We start from the raw sequence: 25,801 nt of genomic DNA, 5'->3' as shown, positions 1-25,801 counted from the left end.
CATTTCAGTGAACTTTCAGAAGAACTTTTAGCGATGACTTTTTAGGCATGAGAATATAATCATAACCTGAGGAGAATATACTTCAGTATGAATTCTGTATAGAGGAAAAAAGAATTGAAAGATTGCAACAACCATACCTGAAGCCAGTCCCTTGGATTTCTGAGTTGCATGAATAAATAAATCATTTATCTTTGAATTAAGCCATTTTGACTTGTGTTTTGGTTTCTGGCAAACCAAGAGTCCTGACTCATGTAATTAAATTCTTATCTAGTAACCCAGCTACATATGAGGCAAGAAACTAAAGAAGGTGGAACAATACTAAATATTTTGACTCATATAAAAAGATAATTGTGTAAAACGAATGTTTTACTTTAATTTATTCATAATCATTTTTATTTCAGAAATATCGAGGGCTGCTTTTTTTCATGTAATGTGATTTCATACCCTTAGTTCTAAAATTCACTGGGAAATTCATACCAAAATGTATATTTCAACCATTTATAATACCATTATATTATCATAACCCAGATACCCTAGCCAATATTTCAATTTCATAAGCATAATTTGGAAAACTATAACTAAATGTCTAACCAACATTTATAGTGTGAATAATACCTAATGTGAGTCAAGTTTTAAACTGCTTCTAAATTGACTGTAATGTGGCAGGAACAAATAAATGAATTAGACCTGAGACTAGCCACATAAGAAATCTATACATATCCTATTGGTAACTCTCATATAATAATAGCCGATACTAAACACTCACCAAAGGCCAGGAACTATCCTAAACACTTGATAGGTGTTAACTCATTGAATTTCAACAATGATCTTTTGAGACAGATGTTAAGATTTTACAAGTTTTATAGAAGACACAAGTAATTTGCCCAATGTCACACAAAGAGTAAGTAACGTGCCCCAGATTCAAATCCAGACTGTTAGATCTCAGAACCAGGATATTCTACTTACACATAGTTTCTGTGACAGAACTCATTATAACATTTGGACTCAAAGTCCCATTTTCTTTATGCAGACATAGTTGTTTTCTTGCATACGAACCTGGCCTAATCAGATAAAGTCAGGCCTGGGACAGTAAATATGGGACAGTCCGAACACCAGTGCCTTTAAATATTGTGGGCAAAATGTAAAGCAGTCCAAAAATACCTCTCTTACCAATAATAATTTGGTATTAATGTGTTGTTTCACAAAAAAAAACTGCGTTTAAAGACTCCTGCTAAAATAAAAATTAGTTTCCTCAGTATGTAATATACTCATCAACATTTGAGGGTCAACTAATTATCCAGCTGGTTTTCCAGCAAAGCTTGGAAGAATTACCATGTAAGAAAGGAAAGGGAAAGTTATAAGTTCTAAATGAGGTTGAAAGAATGGATATTGCAAAATTTGTTGTAATATGATTTTATATTTATATGTGAAAAGCTATATTCTATGTTATGAATTCTAAACTTTTCAAATCATTAATAAAGTCACACCATGAAAGACTCATAGAGGTGGATTAATATTTACTGAATGTGAGAATGTGCAGGTTCGGTGATAGATGATTCACCCACACATTCCTCACCTTGTGGCTTCTTTCCCAAACCATTTTGTGGCTTCCACCTCCATGCCCCTGAGATTATTACTTATATCTATTTTTTTAATCAGCCTAAAACATGTTTAATGCTACCATCATGATATCATATATTACTCGTATTATCAATAAACGAAGGGAGGTTTTCAAGTATTGGAGGTTAAAGTCTTTTAATAGGCTTTTGATTTCATATGTATGAAAAGGTAGCTAGGTAGTGTCATTAAATGCACACACAAGCTACTCTGGCCAATTACAGCATTAATTCAAAAATAAGCACCAGGAAAAAACATAATGGCCAACCTCTTAATTTAGGGTAAGGAGCGTGCTATAGACTGAATGTGTCCCTCTCAAATTCCTAAGTTGAAATCCTAACTCCCAATGTGATTAGACAGTGGGGCCTTTGGGAAATGATTAGGTCATGAGGGCAGAGTCTTCATAAATGGAGTTGTGCTCTTAAAAAGAGACTCCAGAGAGCTCCCCTGCCCCTTCTACCATGTGAGGACACAGTGAGAAGATGGTTGCCTATAATTAAGGAAGTGGGTGCTCTCCAGACATGGACTCTGTTGGCACTTTGATCTAGGATTTCCCAGACTCTAGAATTGTGAGAACTAAATGTCTGTTGCTTATAAGCCACCCCATCCATGATAGTTTCTTACAGCAGCTGGAATAAACTAAAACAAAGAGGGATAGGTAAAGAAAAATTGCCTAAAATTCCACGACCTCTTTTCGTTATAAGGCTTCTTTTTATTTCAAGCTATATGCTTTATTCTTAGTGGCTCAACAGATTTTTTAAAATAAAAAAGAAAACAAACAAACAACAAAACCCACAGAAGATTACAGGATGTGAAGAAAAAGTGAGAAACCTAAGAAAGGTAGAGACGTAAACTAAAGTGAAGGTGGGGAAAGAGAGTTGAGACAGACCTGGTTTGTACACGATATGATTTGGCTCATGTGCCCCGCCCAAATCTCATGTTAAATTGTAATCCCCACATGTGAATGGAGAAACCTAGTGGGACGTGAAGAATGGCATAGCTATGAATCTCCTAGCCTGTTTTTATCTGTTTTGATCACGGGGGCAGATTTCCCCTTTGCTGTTCTTGCGATAGTGAGTGTGTTCTCGCAAGATCTGATAGTTTGACAGTGTGTGGCATTTCCCCTTTCTCTCTCTCTCTCTCTCTCTCTCTCTCTCTCTCTCTCTCTCTCTCTCTCCCTCTCTCTCTCTCTCCTGCTCTGCCATGGTGAGATATGCCTGCTTCCCCTTCACCTTCATCCATGATTGTAATTCCTGAGGCCTCCCATTTATGCTTCTGATTAGGTCGGCAGTACTGTGAGTCAATTAAATCTCTTTTCTTCATAAAGTACCCAGTCTCAGGAAGTTCTTTACAGCAGTATGAGAATGAACCAATACAATACACAAGCATTTTTATAGTCTTACAGTCTCCCACTTCAGAACATCTACAGGTGCATATCCCCTACTTTTCCCTAAAATCTCGCTATAATCTGATACACTTTCCGCCACTCTCATTCCCCACTGCTCAGTTTGGGGCTGAGTTTCTAGCAGATGAAATCACATAAATAATTAAATAATTTTAACTATTGGCAACTTCATTTATTTATACAATTGTGTCAGGCTCTGTACTGGCCACTGAAAATTTCACTGTGAACAAATCAGAAATATAATTTCAAGCCATGTACGTAATTTTAAATTTTCTAAAAGACATCTTAAAAAGGCAAAACAAAATGGGTGAAAATAATTTTAATTACATATTTTATTTATCCCAATATATCCAAATTTTAACATTTTGACATTTAATCAATATTTTAAAACATTAATGAGACGTTTCACTTTTTTCAAATCAAGTCTTAAAAATCTAGTGTTTATTTTACACTTATAGCACATGAGTTCGATTAGCCACATTTCAGATGCTCAATAGCCACATGTGGCTAGTGCCTATCAAGAGACACATAATATCTTGTTGTCTTTCTTTTTATGGTATTAAATTAGTCAGTGAATTCAGATATAGTCAACTTGATCTTTAATCAACCATTTATTATCATTGCCTGAATCCATTATTTCATTAGGGTTTGTAAAATGGTGCTATTGTATTATTCCCTCCACATTTATTAGCTGGAATTTTTCTACAAAGAAGAATTTTTCCATATTAAATCTTTAAGTACCCAGAGGTACAGTTCTTATATAAAAGACAAAATATATATGACTCTTCCCTTTTATTTACCAGTTTTCAGAATGAGTCAATTTCCTGGCATCCCTGAAAGATGACCTTTTTTTGGTACTATCATCCACACATAGATTTTAATATACCTGATGTATTTTAATCTATTGTAATTATTATTTTTGATGTTCAACTTGTCCCAAATATGTCTAGTGAGAGTTCTTTCCAGCTAGACGCTGTGTCCCTTTGACATAACCCAAGTGATCATCAGTAACTTTCCTATCTATTAGCATGAAAGATAAACCTGGTTTGTATTATATATATTTCCTGCCTCAGACCTGGAATCAGCCATTTTGGTAAGCCCCAGTGGAAAATGGCATTTAGAGACTACAATCTATAGGAGAAAAAGCAAAGCAAAACAAAAGAAAATAAAACTTCTTTTTTCCAAGATGAAGTCTTACTCTGTCACGCAAGCTGGAATGCAGTGGTATGATCCTGGCTCACTGTAACCTCTGCCGCCTGGGTTCAAGCAATTCTCCTGCATCAGCCTCCCAGGTAGCTGAGATAACTGGCACATACCACCACACTCGGCTAATTTTTGTATTTTTAGTAGAGACTGTGTTTCACCATGTTGGCCAGGCTGATCTCGAACTCCTGACCCTGTGATCTGCCTGCCTCTGCCTCCCAAAGGGCTGGGATTACAGGCATGAGCCACTGCACCCAGCCCCAAATTAAACAATTTTTAAGGGATACTACCGGAAGGCAGAGAGAAGACCTGCCAATAAAGAGGAGAAGGGACATCCTAAAAAACTGGAGAAAAACCTAGAGAGCAAGTGATGTCAATGAAATGAGGAGACAAGGGTATTTTAGAACAAGGAAATAGTGAGCTACAACAAATTCCACTGAGGTGTCAATGCAGATACTATGTTAGGGAGACACAGAGCTCAATGTTTTAGACCTTTTCTCCTTTGTGTTTACACTCACTACTGAGTAATCTAACCATTCTTTTGGTTTTAAGTATCATCTTCTGACTCATGGCTTACAAATGTATATATAAGCAGCCCTGACTCTCCCCTAAACTCTTCACTTGAATGGCCAACTCCTACTCAACATCTCTATTTGGGTACCTAGCAAGCATCTTGAGCTGAACACATCTAAAATTTGGATTCTTGAGTTCCATGTCTAACCCCAACTCTGCTTCTGCCCTGGAATTCCCTATCTTAGTCAATGATCCAATCATTCCCTGAGTTTCTCAAGCCAAAAAACTTGGAAAAACTGATTCCTCTTTCTCTTATCAGCAAATTCGGTAAAAATTCTGCAAATCCCTCACATTACTCTCTAGTCCAATGCACCATCCTCTCCACATGTACCCCTGCACCAGCAAGTTCCCTAAACAACAAGCAGCATATCACTTCTAAAATGTAACTCGGATGATGTCCCTTCCTTACTCAAAAACATCCAAATGTATCCCATTGCCCAAAGAATCCAAAGTCCTGAGTTTTCAGTTTGAACAAGATAAAGTAAACACATTTCATTCACCCTATTCTTCCCACTACTTACAAAACAAACCAGCCCTGGACAATATTCATAACATAAGTGAAAGAAGACAAAACTGGAGAAAAGAAAGCAGACTGGTTAGGGACCCCAGGACTTGAAAAATGGCATAGCTATGAATCTCCTAGTTTCTTTTTTTCTGTTTTGTTTGCCTCCTGTAAATCCTAGTCTTGGAAAGGATATACAACCTAAAACACCAGCAAGAACATACACACACATGCATGCACACACATACACAAATCCCAAAAGGACAAAAAGCCCTATCCAAAGGATGGAGGAAAAAGGAAGCCCAGCAGGAGGACATAAACATTTCAACCATACCTGCCCTATTCCAGGTGAACAGCAAGAGAAAAGCAACACAGCCATACACCTTTCCTTTCTCACCAGTTGCTGCAGCCTGGAGACTGTGGGCAGAGCCTTATCTTCTATCTCTGCCATACAATAATGAAGCGGTGTTACTCCTCCTTCCAAAGAAAGAAAGGAGCTATTGAAATCTTGGGAAGACTTCTCAGAAGCCTATGATGCAACCCCAAAAACAACATAGCAAAAGGTTTGAAAATTGAACACTCTTCTGAAACACTGCCCAGAATTCAAGTTAGTCTCTGGGAAGCACACAACTGGGGCAGACCGGAATAACACTGCAAAGGCTTTAAAATCTAAATTGCATTTGAATCACAGCCCACAAAAGTAGGCTAGGAAGTATATTCTTCATATAAAAAGGTTGAATTCTTGCTAAAACAGAAGATTTAAATAGAAACCAGAGTCTTATACTTAGTATTCATAATGTTCAGGATACAATATAAAATTACCCATTATGGCAAAAACCATGAAAATCTCAATTTGAATGAGAAAAAGCAATCAAAAGACACCTACACTGAGAAAACACAGATGTTGAAATTATCTGACAAGGATTTTGAAGAAGCCGTCTTAAAATGTTTCAATGAGTGTTTTTGAATTCTCTTGAAACAAACGAAGAAACACACAGTCTCAGCAAAGAAACAGAAGATATCAGGAAGACCTACATGGAAATTTTAGAACTGAAAAATACTGAGAATGAAATTGAATACTTGCCTAATTGACTGAAGAGCAAAATGAATATGACAGAGTTAAAAATTGGTGAATTTGAAAATACATTGATAAAAATTATTCAATCTGAAAACAGGGAAAAAAAGATTTTTCAAAAAATGAACAGAGCCTCAAAAACCTACTGAATGATAACAAAAAATAGAATGTTTGTGCCATCTGATTTCCAGAAGGAGAGAAGAAAGAGTACAGAGCTGAAAAAATATTTGTAGAAATAATGGTTAAAATCCTCCTAAATTTAACAAGAGACATAAACTGCAGATTCAAGAAATTGAGCAAATCTCTAACACAATAAAATTTTTAAAAACCCAGGCTCAAATACATTATAATCAGATTTTTGAAAACTAAACACTAAGAAAAAATCTTAAAGGCAGTCAAAGAAAAATGTTCCTTTTTACTAGAAAAATTCTTAGAATAACAAAGCATTTCTCATTAGAAACCATGGGGAAATGGCACAAATTTTTTTTTCATGAGGAAATAAAAGAAGTATCAATCCATAATTCTATAACTAGCTAAAGTTTTCTTCATGAAGATGAAATAAAGGCATTCTCAGAGTAAGGAAAATGAAGAATTTTTCACTAGCAGAACTGCTCTATAAGAATGGCTAAAGGAAGTTTATCAAGCAGAAAGAAAATCCGAAGCCCTCACCATGGTAGTTAGTATCTGGTGTCTTGCCCTCATCTCTCCTGGTGGCATTTGGGTAATGGCATAATACCTAAAACCACAGTAACCATATTACAGCAATGAAGGTCTAAGCTTGCAACCAAAACCAAAATCCTGAGAATGAAAGAGCTTAAAGAAGAACAAAGGGATTCCTGATTGCACCATTATTATCAGTGAATGAAGCAACCATGAATCTAACTTTGGTTTTCTTTTTATATGCTATAATAGATTTCTTAATGTTTATGCTTTTTCAGTTAAGAGTTATTGTCACAGCTGAAATTACCCCCAACTGATAAGGGATTTGGAATTTATTTTTCTTTGTAGGAGTCTTTCTGGAGAAAATTAATTTAAATATATAGAAAATTTATTCACAGGTTGGACACAGTGGCTCATGCCCTATAATCCCAACTCTTTGGGATGCCAACACAGGCAGACCACCTGGGGTCAGGAGTTCAAGACCAGCCTGGCCAATATGGTGCAACCCTGTCTCTACTGAAAATACAAAAATTAGCTGGGAGTGATGGCAGGCACCTGTAATCCCAGCTTCTTGGGAGGCTGAGGCAGGAGAATCACTTGACCAGGAGGCAGAGGTTGTAGTGAGTCAAGATCATGCCACTGCACTCCAGCCTGGGTGACAGAGCAAGACTCCGTCTCAAAAAAAAAACACCACCACAGAAGAAAATGTATTTACAAAGATGTTTGTTACAGCATTATCACAATTTTTTACAATAATGGAATAGAAACATATGATCATGGCTGACCACCATGGCTTACACCTGTAATCCCAATACTACGGAAGGCCAAAGCAGGCAGATCACCTGAGGTCAAGAGTTCAAGACCAGCCTGGCCAACATGGTGAAACCCCATCTCTACAAAAATACAAAAATTAGCCAGGCATGATGGTGTGTGCCCATAATCCCAGCTCCTCGAGAGGCTGAGGTGGGAGATCAATTGAACCCAAGAGGCAGATGTTGCAGTGAGCTGAGATCATGCTATTGCACTCCAGCCTTGTGACAGAGTGAGACTTTGTCTCAGGAAAAAAAAAAAAAAAAGGAAAAAAAATGAGCATAGGGGAATATGCAAATGATTACTGTTATGCAGCCATTAAATTTATGATTGTAAACATCATAAATAACCAAATATGATAATGTTAGGTAAAATAAACATATAACCATTTAAAGTCTGATAGGAGATACACTAAAATGTTGCCTTACAGATGAGTAATGAGATTATACATGTTTTCTTTTTCATACTTTTTTGTATTTACTTAATTAACTACAGTTGGCATGTAAAATTTTTATAAAAATTTAAAATATGCTTAAAGCATATACAAGACTATAATTGTGAAGAGCAGTAACCATGAAAAATATTTCAGTAATATTAGTAAGTTAAAAACATAAAATTTTACTAACAGTGCATGTGTACTGAAATCTATATACCAAAATAAATGCACCTTTTCTGTTAAGGTAGCAAGATTGTGTGTGTGTGTGTGTGTGTGTGTGTGTGTGTGTGTGTGTCTGTAACATTGCCTTTACAATGAATACTATTAAAATAGAAAGCCTAATCCAAGTTTTTCTTCCTCCTTGGTGAAACTTTTCCTAACCTTTCTCAACAGAGTGAATTGCTTTCATGTATTAGTATTGTATTCTTTACTTATTGCTATTATTATTATTATAGTTAATACTAATTCCAACACAATTAGTGCCACAAACAGTGAAGTAAATACATTTTAATATCTGATTTGATTACAAATTAATTAATACCACCCAAAGATATGAATGGATCTTTAATGCATATTGCTAAGTAAAAGAAGTCAGTTTGAAAAGCCTACAGGCAGCATGATTCCATTTAGATGACACTATGGGAAAAGCAAAACTATAGAAATGATTAATAGATCAATAGTTCTCAGGGATTTGGGGCTATGAGGAGAGTTTATTAGGTGAAAAACAGGGAATTTATTTTAGAGCAGTGATACTATTGTGATGGTGAACACATGATATTATGCATTGTCAAAACCAATGGAACTTTAGATCACAAAGAATGAACTTAAAAAATCATTTGAAGGAATGCAGGCTCTGACAAAATAATCAAATCATATTACAAATGTATAAAACAACTTTACTGAAGGGAGTGGAAGAAAAAGTTGCTGACTGAATTAACTTTGGAGTCTGTAACACTAAAGGCAAAAGGAAGTATATGCAAGCACTGTACTCTAGTTGATAAAGTTGTTTAAACCATTATATATGTATACTGCAATTTAAACATTAAATAAACTGATGGCGAAGAGTAGAAGCCAGGTTTCTCACTGCTGAAGTGAGAAATTACAGATAAGCAAAGGGAGAAGGCTAAAATGATCCATAAACAGTGGATGAAAATTAAAAACATTAGTATAAATTTTCATTTAGCTTAATATAGACACCGATTGGATATACACAGAAATATTCATAGGTATGTGTATTAATAAGAGTTAGCATACATGCATATATTTCCTTGCTGTTTCAGGTGAGAGGGTTTAAAAGCAATGACATCCCAGTAGTGACGAGCACACCTAGTATGCAGATGTTGGTTTCTAATACCATTTCCAATAAAAGGAACCAAAGCTCCTTGGGGGAATGGTTGATCCTAGAACTTAGGAAATAAATAAGATGAGCCTGGAGCATCTTGCATTCTGGATTGTAAAAAGTTTTACACACACACACTCTCTCACATACGCACACACTAATGGGACTATGTCAAAGGGACACAAGAGCCAAATGAAAGAGCTTAGTGGCCAAAGCTGGAACAATTTGAGCAACAAAATTAAGTACTATTGAATTATCATACCATACTGATATAAATTATTAAAACTTAATGAATAAATAAATAAATCGGACGAATAAAGTTTTCATGAGAAAACATTTCAAATCATATATGTAAATACTCCACCCTCAAGAGGTGGTGCATAATTCCTCACTCTTTAAGTGTAGAGTATACATTGTGTCTGTCTTGCAAATAATACAATACAGAAAGGTGAAGGAAAGCTTAATTTTACAGTGAAGAAATCCGACAAATACTACCTTAGGCAACTAATTAAAGTTAAAATTAACAATGATAGGTCATGTTAATAATATGTATCCTCGATATGATGTGATGAGAAGGGCACTTTACCTCTGTGGTCTTCTTTCCCAAAACTCATACCCACAGCCTAATAATGAGAGAAACATCAGAACAAAGCCAACTGAGGCACATACCACAAAATACCTGACCAGTACTTTTCAAAAATGTCAAAGTCTTCAAAACAAGAAAAGTCTGAAAACCTGTCACAGCCAAGAAGATCCTAAGAAAACATTGTGACTAAATGTAATATGGTGTCCTGGAGGGGTTCCTAGAACAGATAAAGGACATAAGGTTAAAACTAGGAAAATCTAACCAAGGTATAGACTTTAGTTAATAATAACGTGTCATAATTGGTTCATTAATTTTGACTAATAGGCCACATAAATATAAATGTTAATAATAGGGGAAATCATGTGTGGAGTATATGGGAACTCTCAGTACTACTGTCCCAATTTTTCTGTAAATCTATGACCATTCTAAAATCTAAAGTTTATTTTAAAAAGTATTAGCAATTTCAGCCAAATACTCTGTCCGTGAGACAGACAGGAAGATGTAGATGGAAAACTTCTGAACTCATAGTTAACACCAAGATCTTATTTCAAGGATTCTGCTTGTCATAAAGAACACTCAGCTACAGCTTGTGACTGAGCCACAAAGTAGCCACATAGCTTTGGGGTCTGGATCAGTATCTTCAACCTAAAAATGAAGAGTTTAATAGATGATCTCCAAGGCCCAGACCTAAAATTCCAGCATTTTTATCAGAGCTCAATTCAAGATCTGTTTCACCACCCGACTACATTTTAGCAAAAGCCTCTTGACCTCCTGTAATCTCAATTTTGTCAGCTTTAAACTCAGAAGACTAAAATAAATAATCTTTAAAGGCACATTCAGTTCTATAAATCTTCAGCAACCACGTTTCACTGTTTCTGTCAACTTTAGTTCACTTTAGCAGCCTGAGCCACCTCATAATACTACCAAATATTTCAGACCATAATTTAGACTGAAGCCTCCCTGAGGACAAAGAGCAGTTTCATTTTGCTCACAGTGGTATCCCGAGGGCCCAGGAAAATGCTTGGCATTTAATAGACACTGAATTACTATTTGTACAATACACAATGAATATTAATTTTAATCATGCTTGTACTAAAGAGGAAACAGAAAACTACAACTCCCAAAAAGACACCCAGAAGGAAAAGCCAAGAGGGTATGTCCACGAAACCAAAGAGCCTTACAATAATAACAATATCATCCTGCTGAAAAATCACAATCATCTCAAAATTGGCTCTTTACAAAGCAGGGTTATTAATAAGGTTATAAATTCTTTATCACTTTCTTAGGCAGAAAAACGGAGAGAAAACATTCAGAAGAAAAACACAACATACAAAGCCCCATCTCTAGTCATAAAGACTACCGGTTGTGTCTGCACAAACTTTTCCAGAAGATTATAAAATGAATAAAGTAATATTTTCCACATGAAAAGCATAGGCTGTTAGGAAGATACCAGACACGTAGCTTAATTGTGGATTTGAGAGCAAAGAAGACAATGGGGAAAGTGATACATTAAGTTTGGGGTAGTAAAAAATCATGAAAAGAAAGCAGGAAAGAAAGGAAAGAAATATTTATGTTTTACTACGAATATTTCATTAAATCTATTTTAGACTTTGGCCTCTAGCAGTGTTCTTAAAGTGCAAGCTTTAGCCCAACCTCTTACATCAGAATGGCAAGGATGACAGAAAAATAAAGATTCCTGAAGGCCACTCCTGACCTACTGAATCTGAATCACAGGGGAAGAGGCCTGGCAATCTGAATTCTTAATAAGCTCCTCAGGTAATCTTACGTACAACTGTGCAGAACTGCTGCTATAGTGAGTTGTGATCAACTCTCTAGGAAAAGAAATGTTTGTTTACACAAGACATATAACTCTCTCAGATGATCAGGATCTCATTCGGCGTCCTGAAAGCGATAAATACTCAAACATGTTCTGTAATTTTAGGAGCATAAAAAATAATAATAATAATAAAGGTTAATTTGAGGTTAATTTAAGCTCACAAAGATAAAAAAGGGCATTTTACTTTGAACTCACAATGGAACTAAACCACGTAGATAAGGAAAAGTAATTTTTACAAGATTTGACATAAAAACTTAAAATATTTAGTTCTAATTTCAGTATACTGTAATTCAGCCAAAAAGTTTACTTGAATTCATCTATTCTAACATTGTGACTAAAAAATATTATGCCTGAAATGGTTTAATTTGAATGGCTTAATGGCTTAATTTTAGGGTACAGAGTTGGACGGAGCAAAAAGTATGATTGGGTTGATAGCTGTGAGCATTTTTTTTTTTTTTTTTTTTTTTTTTTTTGAGATAGGATCTTGCTCTGTCCCCCAGTCTGGAGTGCAGTGGTGTGATCTTGGCTCACTGCAACCTCCACTTCTCAGGTTCCAGTGATTTTCCTGCCTCAGCCTCCCATGTAGGTGGACCTACAGACACACACCACCACAGCTGGCTAATTTTTGTATTTTAGGTAGAGACAGGGTTTCATCATGTTGGCCAGGCTGGTCTCAAACTCCTGACCTCAAACGATCCACCCACCTTGGCCTCCCAAAGTGCTGGGATTACAGGCATGAGCCATCACACCTGGCCACTGTGAGCATTTTTATTGAGCATAGCACTCATGGGCCATACCTACGAAGCAAAATTTATGTTAAAATTAGTTGAAATTTGATTAGAACTTGCTGTTTCTAAAAAACATTATAGTTACTCTTGGACTTTGTTTTACTTTATTCTTTTTTTGAGACAGGGTCTCACCCAGACTGGGAGTGCAATGGCAAGATGATAGCTCTGCAGCCTCAAGCTCCTGAGTTCAAGCCATCCTCCTGCCTCAGCGTTCTGAGTAGCTAGGACTACAGGTGCATACTACCACACCTGCCTAATTTCCCTTTTTTCATTTTTTGTAGACTATGGTACCAATCTCACTATGTCACTAAAGCTGGTCTGGAACTTCCAGAGTCAAGGGATCTTCCTCCTTTGGCTTGCAAAAGTGCTGGGATTACAGGTGTGAGACACTGTGCTCGGCCTTGTTTCATCTTATTCTTTTTATATGCTTTTAGCAAGTAATGATATTATCATAAATGATACCTGGGACTCATAAAAACATGTTTAATTCATACAAATGTATTCTGTGAACATAAGATTATTTAGTCTATTTACAACTGAAGCATCCTATAGACTCAAGTTTATCTAAAGAGTGCCGGTTTTGGAGACTGGCTTTTGTTTTTGAAACCAATTCTAACACAAATTTTGTAAGTAGGTGAGGATGAATATACCTGTTTTAACAATGGGAGACTGAAAATCATAAACCCCAAATATCATAGTGATTCATTGAATTATCTATCTGATAATTCACCAGACTATGGCTAATTTCTGTTCTCATGTTTTTTCTTAGCATTAAACTAAGAATCATTGTCAAGTGATTCTCCTGCCTCAGACTCCCACGTTAGCTGGGACTACAGGCATACACCACCACGGCTGGTTAATTTTTGTATTTTTAGTAGAGACAGGGTTTCATCATGTTGGCCAGGCTGGTCTTGAACTCCTGACCTCAAGAGATGCACCCACCTTGGCCTCCCAAGGCCCATTTTTTTTTTAGCATTAAGCCACTTCCTCATAGTCAAAAGTATTAAAACCTGTAAGAGTGTTGTTCAGTGAACAACCCATCTTAGTCTAGACCCCTGGCTACCTTGAAAGCAAAGTTTCCTAATCCTTATTTCAACAGAAGATTTTCACTGGAAAGTATAAAACAGGAACAATGAGTAGTTTATTTTTATATAGTATTAAGTATTGGTTCAATCAACTTTAAAACTTACTGTCTTAGTTAGAAAAGTGCAAAGAATGTGCAACTACTGTCCACCTAGAATAGAGTTCAAAGTCCACCTTTGACAGAAGTACAAGCTCTTTGAATTTCAGGGAGCCTGTCTCCTTTATTGTTGAATTCCACAGTATCTAACATAGTACTGTGTACACAGCAGAGCTCAATAAGTAATTGTTGACTTGACATCATAAATTCATTTTATAAATTCTTAACTATTCTGTTGTCCTTGAAAATGGTTCAAGAAAGTTCTTAAAATAAGTTTACTATAGGGTCCCCTTAATTTTAAAAGACTCCTAGAGTCCTGAAATAAGTGTATGAATAAAAAGTTATTTTTTATTTATTTATTTATTTTGTGTGTGGTATTTTTTCCACGGTACATGAGTATATAGCCAGGGTTCTCCAGAGAAACAGAACAAGTAGGAGATATAGATATATAAAAAGAGATTTTTTGTGTGTGTGGTATCAGCTCATGAGGTTCTGGAGCTTTGAGAAGTCCCATCATCTGCTATCTGTAAGCTGGAGGCTCAGGAAAGGTATAGTGTCAGTCCAAACTCAAAAGACTGAGAACCAGGGGAGCCAATGGTAGAAGTCCAAGTTTGAGTCCAAAAGCCCAAGAACTAGGAGCACCAATGTCTGAGGGCAGGAGAATGTGGATGTTCTAGATCAATACAAGACAGCGAATCCACTCTTTCTCTGCCTTTTTGTTTTATTTGGGCCCTCAATGAATTCAATGATGCCTACCTGCATTGGTGAGGAAGGATCATTTGCACTCAGTCTATGTGAGATTCAAATGTGAATCTCCTCCCAAAACTCCTTATAAAAACACCCAGAAATAACGTTTTACTAGCTATCTGGGCATCCCTTGGCCCACTTAAATCACCACATTAAATTAACCTCATAAAGAGTGGCATGTACCTGATTTTCAGACCATTCTTCAGTAAGCAAAATTTATGTTAAAATTAGGTGAAATCTGATTAGAATTTGCTGTGTTTAAACTATAGGTTTGTAACTTTGATTAAATTCAGCATTTCCAAGTGATTAGGTAAATGAAATAAATGCTGAAATTTCTGAAAAAGCAATTATAACCAAGGAAAATATCTTTCACCTAGTTCTTCAAGATGAAAAGGCAATATTGGAGTTATTCCAATTATAATAGTTCAAGAAAAAAACCTGATTGATATCTCTTGTATTGGGTGGTAATACCACATAAGAATACTTCAGACAGTGGAAATACAATAGTAGGTGCAAACAGTATGCAAATAAAAATATCAGTAGCACCTCTTTGAAATGAAGTTTATTTGCTCTTTTCAGAAATACTTCTATATATATTTTTTAATTTGAGCATATGAGCAAACAGACAGCAACTTTAGGTACTGAAAACAGATAATGAAATTAATAAAGGTACGAGAATTCGGTAGTTCTATGTTTGATAATATAATTTTGGAGGTTTAATTTTATTTTTCTAAAAATTGTGCTTTCATATTAAGATCTTTTTACTTTTCATTCTTCATTCTGCAAGTGTACTATGTTCCAGTAAGAGGCTTCATGTGCATCTATTATTGATGGCAGTATAAGCACAACCATTCTGGAAGACAATTTTACTGGGACTCTCAACTTTTCAAATTCACATGCATTTTGTTCCAACAATTCCACCTCTAATTTGGTCTTTCATAACTAATTTGCACATGTGCATACTGTTAGGTGTACAAAGATGTTTTTGTTGCAATATTTTTTTAATACTGAAAAACTAGCAATAACAAAGACCCATCAATAAGGAACTTGTTAAATATATGATGAAGTTGCATGCTGTGGACACAGGTTTCTATTATTTTCATTACTTTTTTTAAATTTTAGATTCAGGAGATACATGTGCTTGTTTGTTACATGGGTATACGGGATACTGGTGGGGACTGGGTTTCTAGTGTACTTACTCACTGCCCAAATACTAAATATGGTACCCACATTTTCATCTCTTTATTCTCTACTCTTGTCTGGATGTTGAATATTTTGTAATATGAATACTCTTAAAAAGTAAAAAAAAAATGATTGTGATGTACTGAGTCTATGAAATTTTACATCACTCTAAAAGAATGATGTAAATCTATGTGCAATTAACTTGAAATTATATCAATGATAGGTTGCTAAGCAAGTCACAGAACATATAGAGTATGATCAATTCACATAAACAAAAAAATCAAACATGTAGGGAAGGAACGGCGTCAGTATGAAGAGACATCTGCAAGATATACACCAAATTATTTATTATGGCTGCCTTTTGGATTCTGAGATCAGAGTTGGGAGAGGCAGTATATTAAGATTTTGAATTTTTACTTTATGAATCTTCATATTGTTTGTTTTTTTCTTTTCAATAAGCATGCATTGCTTTTGTTTTGCTTTTAATAAACATAATAGGAGGGAAAATAAGGGGCTCTACTAATTTGTCAGCCCACATTTTTTCTAAAATGAATTACTTTTAGAAATTCAGATGAAAATTTAGAATAAAATAACTGGTCAGATTTAGAAAGTAAGATGTATATACTATTGTAACTGATAAGACATGTGGAAACAGTTTGAAGAAGTGGATTAAACATCTGCATTTATATCTTATTCATTTGTTATGATTATAGCATTGATGTACTAATTGTTTATATAAATTATATACATTGAATCTTTCAAGTGTTGCTAATAAAATGAATAAATCAACCATTAAGAAGCACCCATTATGTATAATTTACTTTGCTTAAATTTAAACTGGATTTCAGTTAAACACAATGGACACTGGACAAGAAATTCCAGTTGTAACTGAGAAGGTAATTTTGTCCAATTTCAGACAAGAGTATACCTTCTGAAGTCGGTTGACTTTTCTTTCATACATCTGATAGGTAATAGTTTTCACCTGCATTTTACCTGTCAGAGACGTTGTTAATGGCAGGATCATGTATGATCATATCTTATTCATCTGCTTCTACCTAGTTCAGGGTCTGATACATAGACATGCTCAATACTTCATTAAATTGTTTTTTTTTTCCCTGCTACTATAGATTGCATTTTAGATATTCTCACATGAATTCTTTTTAAAGAACACTGGATCCAAAATCCTATGATAATACATTGTAAATTAACACTAACCTTCACCTAAGATTTCTAAATTCTGAACCCTGAAGTCACGTCTTTATAGCCAAATTACAAATTTGGTTAATCCAGGGTAAAGACCTCATTTCATACTAAGTGATGCTGCCACTTCACTCTATTCTCTGGCCACACTTGCCTTCTTCCAGGCTCTTGGAAGCTAGGTTATCACCAAGCTAGGTCATCACCAGCATAGGGTCGTTTCATTTGTTTTCCCTTGTTCCAAGACCTCCACATGGCTAGTGCCTCTATATGATTCAGGCCTGAACACAAACATCACTTCCTTAGTGAAATTACTAACCAATTTAAAATAGCTCTCAACACTCCCAGCCAACTTCTACCCTTTCTGGTCTTTCTTGTTATGTAACCCTGACTTACTATTTTCAAAGCCTTTATTCATTACCTGAAATTATCTTGTTTATTTATTTGGTTCCTTTTATATTGACTCTCTCTCCTTCTTCCCTGGTTGGAGGTAAATTCTATAACAGTGGAGGCCTTTTCTGTATGGTTCATTTTGAATCTCCCATGCCTAAAATACTGAGTGTTGTATTCACAGATGGCATTAAAAAAATCTGAGAATGCACATAGTAAATATAAAACAGCAAGTACACGTCTGCATTAATTCCTTCCTTGGCTCCTTGAATTATTCCTGTCATGGTAAATATTTTACATTTCCAAAGGATACACCCAACTTCCTTCAAAATCACTGAATTAACAGTCAGACCATAGCATACGATTTCATCAGCTTCCTCAATTGTAAAACTGTTACACTACTATGCACCTACTTCAGAAGGTTGTCATGAAAATTAAGGAAGAACATCAAATCCATGTTCTGTGGATGCAGAGGGCTCAGTTGCTTACTCACTGGCAAACCGCATAATTTAAATGTCTATGCAAAAAAAGGTATCTACTAAGGCCAGGTGCGGTGGCTCAAGCCTATAATCCCAACACTGTGGGAGGCCAAGTTGGACAGATCAGTTGAGCCCAGGAGTTCAAAACCAGTCTGGGAAACATGAGGAGACCCTGTCTCTACCACAAATACGAAAATTAGCTGGGCACGGTGGCGAATGTCTGTAGTACCAGCTACTCAGGGGCTGAGGCAGAAGGATTGCTTGAGCCCAGGAGGTTGAGGCAATGGTAAGCTAAGATTGTGCCACTGTACTACAACCTGGGCAACAGCTTATAAAAATATAAGGAATCAACTACTATTTTAAATCATGCATTTTGGGTGGGGTTGGGAGTAATGGCTGGTAGAATCAAAACTGTGCTGGTTACCAAGAAGTGTAAGATAGGTTAGTCACAATGGCTCACACCTGTAATCCCAGCACTTTGGGAAGCTGAAGTGGGAGGATGGCTTGAGGCCAGGAGTTCAAGACTGGCCTGGGCAACATCTCAACCAAAAATTAAAAATTAAGAAATTAGCCAGGCATAGTGGCATGCACCTGTAGTCCCAGCTACTTGGGAGACCGAGGCAGGGAAATTGCATAAGCCCAGGAGTTTGGGGTTACAATGAGCTGTGATCACGTCACTGCACTCCAGCCTGGGCGACAGAGCAAGACTCTCATTTAAAAACAACAACAAAGTATGACAAAATAAGTGGTAAGCTTCCAAATACATGATTTCTTAATGTATACCCAGCTTGGTGAGCAATGTAGCCTTGAAGAAAAGCTGAATCTGTCCTTACTCAGGAAAGTAGAAGTGGTTCATAAAAGATGAGAATGGAAAGCACACCAAAATTACTTGAGTAATTCTACTTCCATCTATGAAAACCACATTATCTACATCACGGACTAAGTTTCTACCAATAAATAAAACAATGAATATTGAGCAAAGTCAATATTATTTGCCTTTTAAAATAACTAAATTTCCTAATTCAAATGGAAGTATGATCAGAGAAGATTCTACTTTGTTTGCATTATATAGGCAAATCTATAGCTCTATAGTTTAAAAAGATAAATCAGGAAAACATTCTGATCTTATCTATGTCAAATGCGTCAACAAACCCAAGTGTCAAATATGGAATGGTATTTAGAAGAAAATGGCAGACCAAGCTAAAGTGGTGATTTGGTATCATATGTCCTGAACAAGATGAATGTCAAAATAGTGTACCTTGGCAGAGTGTTTAAAAGGAAAAAATTAATGCCCATGCTCCAAAGGCTCCACAGCCAAAATGGAGTAGTCCATTTTAATTTTCAGAGGAATTTGGTGAACAAATGACTAGATATCCACCAAACCTGATACTAATGAAAAATACAGTGCATTCTGAGAAAATCAATATATAGTTTGCCTGAAGGTATCCCAAAGGAAACATTCAGTTATTGAGGTTTAAAATACGTTAGCCCCAGAATAATAAAATTCTTGAATTGCAGGCGTTTGCAAGAACAGCAAAGGGGTTAAAGACATTTTATATTTTATCAAAGCTTTAAAACTGCTGTGCAGAGTTTTTATGCATTTCCTATTTTTTCCTTGCTGCTTCTTCATGCAAAAGCCATCACCAATTCCTGAGAGCATTGCTTTACTGTTTAGACCTTCTTAATTTGTTCTTCAAATAAAATATCCTCAGTCCCACTTCTACCTGGCTTCCACAGGTTCACAGGGTCACTAAAGATTGGGTTGGAGGATCTGGGAGTACATCTTGAGGAGCAGATATTTGTCACAATGTCTCAGCATTGTTAGTTTTTTTTGTTTTATTTTGTTTTTGGAAAATAAATACTTATTCAGCCAAGCCATTTTTGGCTTCAATTTTGCTTATAAATCTTATTTTGTCTAATGAAATGAAGAAAAATAGGGAATTCTCTAACTTAAAAAATACATACAACAAAAATGTCAAGATGCAAATATAAAGGGCTTAGACTGTCTCTGCAGAAAAAAAAATACTGAAGTATAGATTGGCAAATTAGCAGCTCAATTTGTGCTAAATAATGATGTTAATTCAGATGACAATCTAACTTGACCCTGGAAGTCTACACTTAAGAATTAATTCTTCAGTACTTGTTCAATAATCATGAATTGAAGTATTTCCTAGAGAGGACAACAAATATTTTGGAAATAAATCAGACAAGGGAGTTTAGTACATGCAACATACTACATTTCTCTTCTTTTACCAAGTTCCAAAACTATCAGTAGTTTATCAAAGGGATGATTGAAAACAAGCATTTGCCAAAAACTAATTTTACAGAAACAATACTAAATTCAGTACAGAAGTATTTAAAAGTAGTATCAATTTAATAAAATTTTTTCTTCCAATTAAAAAGTGTTTGAGCATACTGACAAGTACATTTTTGTCTTCTGCAAATACTACTGCACTTACTCTAACATTGGTGGCTAGAGCAAACATTTAGGTTTTTTACAAAGTTAGCTTCATATTTCTTTTAGTAATCACTTACAGCCTTTTGATCCATTAAGTCACAAACAAAAATATCAGAATTTTCATATTCAGAATTCATCACGAAGAAATAATTTATTATAATTTATTTTGTCAGTGTAGCTTTAAGTGACTTATTCCTATCCTTTATTTTTGAACTCTTTGGAATATTCCCAAGTGAGTTGGTACCATGAAAATTTTTTACATTTTCAAAACAAAATTTTTGTTCATTCTAAGAAAAAAAAAAATATGGCTCATTTAGCTGTGGACTGTGACCACAAAGGTAGAGTGCTGTAGCTCTAAAGAGTTTGAGTACCACTACTCCAAGAATTGCTTGTACTAGAAGGAACTGGACAGATGAGGAGTTCTGAATATTAACCCTTTGTGTTGGTCACTTAGCTCGGACCCAAACAGTTGAAAATATATCTAGTGATCTCTTCATCAAACTTCACTGAAAATGAAAATGACTCTTCACTTTGGTCCCATCAAGAGAAACAGTTAAAACAGACTGTCTATCCTTCAAGGTGCCCATTGCACAAATTTTCCCAGAGAGATAACAGAAGTTGATATTATAGGCCACAAATTCTTAGCAGAGTGTCCTGCAGCTATGTTGAAGTAGTAAATCTCAACAAGTGCTCTAAACTGAAGTAGTAGGAAAATATTTGCCATGCTCTGGTAGGTTTTATCAGTAAATCACCTATAGATGATATGAGGAGTGAACTCCAAAGTCATATATTCCTCATATATGTGCTGCTAAAATTGTGTTGAAATTTGTCCCCGAGATTTGTGCTGTCCTTTAGAAACTATGGTAGTGAAAAATAGCACAAGATTCCCAGTTTTAAGAACCATCACAATCCATTTGAAAATCTTTCTTGAATTCTAGTCCACTCACTATGGTTTACTTTAATACTATTAGTTAATAAAACATAAAATATGACCATTTGGGGTGAGGCACAATGGCTCACGCCTGTAATCCCAGCACTTTGGGAGGCCAAGGCGGGCGAATCACAAGGTCAGGAGTTCAAGACCAGTCTGGCCACATAGTGAAATCTGTATCTACTAAAAATACAAAAACTTAACCAGGTGTGGTGGTGTGTGCCTGTAATCTCAACTACTTGGGAGGCTGAGGCAGGAGAATCACGTGAACCCGGGAGTCACAGGTTACAGTGAGCAGAGATCGAACCATTGCACTCTAGCCTGGGCAAGAGCGCAAGACGAGGTCTCAAACAAAACAAAACAAAACAAAAACCATTTCTGTGACAATTTTCAAAAAGGACTTCACTAAATACTAAAGAGAATGAAAAGCAAATTAACAAAAGACTATAATTGCCATGAATATTTGAAAGTGACAGCAAATCATTTCGCTTCTGAATTTTTATTGCATAAGAACTTCTTGTTATTTTACTTAGTCATTTGAGCTACACTAATCCATTTTCTCTCAGAAAAAAATATGATAAATGGAGTACATCAATATTATAAAATATTGGCACTGAAAATTATAAAAATGAAGCCAAAAGTAAAGTTTGACATGAAATGTGAATTTTTAAAAATGTCTAATATAGATGTAATAAGAAATAGTATGAAATCTACATGTTTTTATAGAATATATAGAAGTTTATACTAAATATATATAACTTTTCATGAGTAATACATTTCATAGTATTACATAGAACACTATCTGGTTATACAGTTGTTGATTTCCACCAAATTAATGAATGACTATGACGTGGTGTATATTTAAGAAGTAAAGTAGCACTATGTAGTGGAAAGAACTGCTTTGAGAGCAAGCACATCAGTGCTAGATATGACAACTTTCTAATAGTATGATAATGGGCAAATTGCTTTATCTCTATGAGGTTACTGTGAGGATTAAATAAGATAATATGTGCAAAATACTTGATTTGGAGTCAGCCTCTGGCAATCAACAGTGTGTATCTCATTTGCAACTCTCTTTCTTTATGCTGCATGGATGTTTATTCCATTTTTTTAGATATTAACAGCTAACCCTTAGGAGGCTGAGGCAGGAGAATTGCCTGAGCCCAGGAGGCGGAGGTTGCGGTGAGCCGAGATCGCGCCATTGCACTCCAGCCTGGGTAACAAGAGCGAAACTCCGTCTCAAAAAAAAAAAAAAAAAAAAAAAAAGATATTAACAGCTAACCAACACAGTTGATGGTTTTGGCAGACACTTATATTTTTAGAACAATGTCATACAGTCTTGGGTGAATATCACAATCTATGCATGAACGTGGCATATCTGTCAAAGATACAAATTTTCTTCAGATCATGTTTGTTTGTTCATTAGGAAAAAAAAAAAATTAAGACCAACCTGTTAGTAGTTTTTGGAATTAGTGCTTTGATTTCTATCATTTCTATTTTTTACAACCTATTAACTCATTTATTTCAAAAAATTGTATAAACAAAATTTAATGATAAATTTAATAAAATATTATGACTTTAATAACTTCTAGAAGATACCTTCATATAATTGAACAATATTTGTAAGCTATTAGGAAGGGATATATAAGTAAAATGCATTGAACGAGTTGTCAATTAAAATCATCTTACAATTCAATGCTTGACTTAAAGTTAATTAATACTACTATAGAAAAGTAGATAAAGTTTCCAGTAAAACTATCTAGAAGAAAGTAACACTCAGATACAAAAATACAGTGAACTCTAAGTTAGTCTTATTTATTTACCAAAAGGCCCAGGATAGAGCACCGAATTCAGAATAATGTTGTGGATGAAGTTCTCAGTGTCTGCTTATTTTTTTATATTATGATAGAGTTTTTCTGATCTTTCAACACTCCAATCATTTTTGCTCCAGCAATACTTTTCCAGTTCTTAAAATGCTCTGTGGAATTTACAATAAGGTTAAACACCACATCTGTCTTTGAGGTCTTCCTTGGGCAGAAGAAGAAATATAAAAATATTAATTTTATATATTATGGCCTGAAGAAAGCCTAACAGCCAAAACATCACCTTTAACTCAGTTTCTATTTTTGAGTAGTTTATCAGCCAAGCCCTTCCTTTATTCTTTGGTCTAAAAACTGGTATGGGATTCATTGTCAGTATTTTAAATATATTCTGGCTCCTTGGGGTCTCATTACAAAGTCTCTCAATATTACAAACCCCTTTTCCTCCTCATTGTACAATAGCAAATGAATGCTAATCCAGTTGCAGAAGAGACGGTGTAACTGGCTATTTATTTAGGTTCAAAATTTAAGATTCACTTTTATGGTATGTGTATTTTCAAACCATTCATTTGAAAAGAATACCCTTTCTATATAAAGTAATAAGCTGGGTCATAACCATACAGATACTCATTAATTCACAACTTATCCTAAACCTGGGATTGTTGTAAAGGTGAATGCACAGAGTGCAGTTGGTTTAAAAGTACAAACTTGAAGGCCAGGCACAGTGGTGCATGCCTGTAATCCCAGCACTTTGGGAGGCCAAGGTGGGTGGATCACCTGAGGCCAGGAGTTCACAACCGGCTTGACTCACATAATAAAACCCCGCCGTCTCTACTAAATACAAAAACAATAGCCGGGCATGGTAGCACATGCCTATAATCTGAGCTACTTGGGAGGCTGAGACAGGAGAATCACTTGTACCTGGGAGGCAGCGGTTACAGTGACCTGAGATTGTGCCATTTCACTCCAGCCTGGGTAACAAGAGCAAAACTCTGTCTCAAAAAAAAAAAAAAAAAAGGTACAAACTTGGTGCTTCACAATCTCCACATTCTGCTGCCAATCAGTAACTAAAACAAAATCTGGCTTAAATGACAAGAAACTTCAAACAATCAAGAGATTCTAAATTGTTTACGCCTTTACATTTATTCTTTTTTCTATCTACATTATGGTTTAAAAAAAAACACACACAAAACAAGAAAATGAATAAGTTGCCATGAAGGTACAAAACTCTCTTATACATTCATTTTAGATATGCCCTTTTACTCTGATTCTATTGTTTTGATTTGGGGTTTGGGCATCAGTTTGTTTATTGGTTGGTTGGTTAGTTGGTTTGTTGGATAGTTTCCTCCAGCCCAAATTACTCAACTCAGACCAGATGCTCAGAGTTGTTCGTCAGAAAAACAAATTTATAGCCATTTATTTTCAATACTTAAGTGTTATATTAATGTTTAATGAAATAGTCACTCAAATTCAAGCCCCTGGATGCATCTGAGTCCAATTTTAATATGTAAGAGCACTGACTAAGAAAACCACTCATTTTCCCCTAAAATATTTTATCATGAGGAACTGGGTAACCAGATCTTTTAAATTTTTTCACAACAAAATAAATACTATTGCCAACAAGTCTGTCTTGAAGATCCCATTTGAACACTATTTATATATCAGGCTGTGAATATCTGGGCAAAAATTTTAAAATACTTTAGAAATCCAGATCACAATTCAAGAAACAGTTTGTGTCAGTCAGCGTCCAATCATAAGACAGAGTCCACATCAGTTACTTGAAAAAAAAATTTAATATGAAGAACCGTTAGCTATCAACAGATGGTATGGAACTACTGGATATCCATGTACAAAAAATAAATTGATTCATGGCTAACACTGCAAGCAAATGCAAAAACAAAATGAAGGATAGACCAAAAAGGAAAACCTAAAACTATAAAAATTCTAGAAGAAAACAGAGAAAATATTTGTAAACTTAGGTTAGGCAAAGATTTCATAGATACAAAAGTGATGTATTAAAGAAAAAATTAGTACTTCATCAAAGTTAAAGACTTTTACTCTTCAAAAGATATGTTCAAGAGAATACAAAAAAAAAAAAAAAAGCTACAGGCTAGGAGAGAATATTGGCAAATCACATGTATTTGACAAAGAACTTGTACCCAAAATAAATAAGTCAAAAACCAAAACTCCTTAACATTATAACCAACAATCTATCTTTTTAAATGTGCAAAAGATTTGAACAATCACTTTACCAAAGATGATATATAAATGGCACTAAAGCACATACAAAGAAAATTTTCTAAAGTGATAGATATATTGATGACCTTGATTGTGATGATGACTTCCTCAATCATTAGGAAAATGCAAATGAAAACCATGGCGAGATACCACTACATACCTACTAGAATGTCTAAACTTAAAAAGGGCCAGGACCAGTGGCTTACACCTATAATCCCAGCACTTTGAGAGGCTGAGGTGGGCAGATTTTTTGAGGCCAGGAGTTCAAGACCAGCCTGACCAACGCTGCAAAACCCCATCTCTTCTAAAAATACAAAAATTAGCCAGGTGTTGTGGCTCAGACCTGTA

At 35.3% G+C, this 25,801-nt stretch overlaps 1 long non-coding RNA gene across 1 annotated transcript in view; it reads right to left on the bottom strand.

The window, feature by feature from the left end:
• LOC141580839 (uncharacterized) overlaps positions 1-5,928 on the bottom strand; it is a 74,198-nt gene extending 68,270 nt beyond the window's left edge. The window contains exon 1 of the long non-coding RNA XR_012513214.1: positions 5,635-5,928. This is a non-coding gene — a long non-coding RNA (uncharacterized LOC141580839). The remainder of the gene's footprint in view (positions 1-5,634) is intronic.
• Between the last annotated feature and the right edge of the window lie 19,873 nt (positions 5,929-25,801).

Source organism: Saimiri boliviensis, chromosome 1, assembly GCF_048565385.1.
Source record: "Saimiri boliviensis isolate mSaiBol1 chromosome 1, mSaiBol1.pri, whole genome shotgun sequence".
NCBI lineage: Eukaryota > Metazoa > Chordata > Mammalia > Primates > Cebidae > Saimiri > Saimiri boliviensis.
This window is presented reverse-complemented; position numbering and strand designations above follow the sequence as displayed.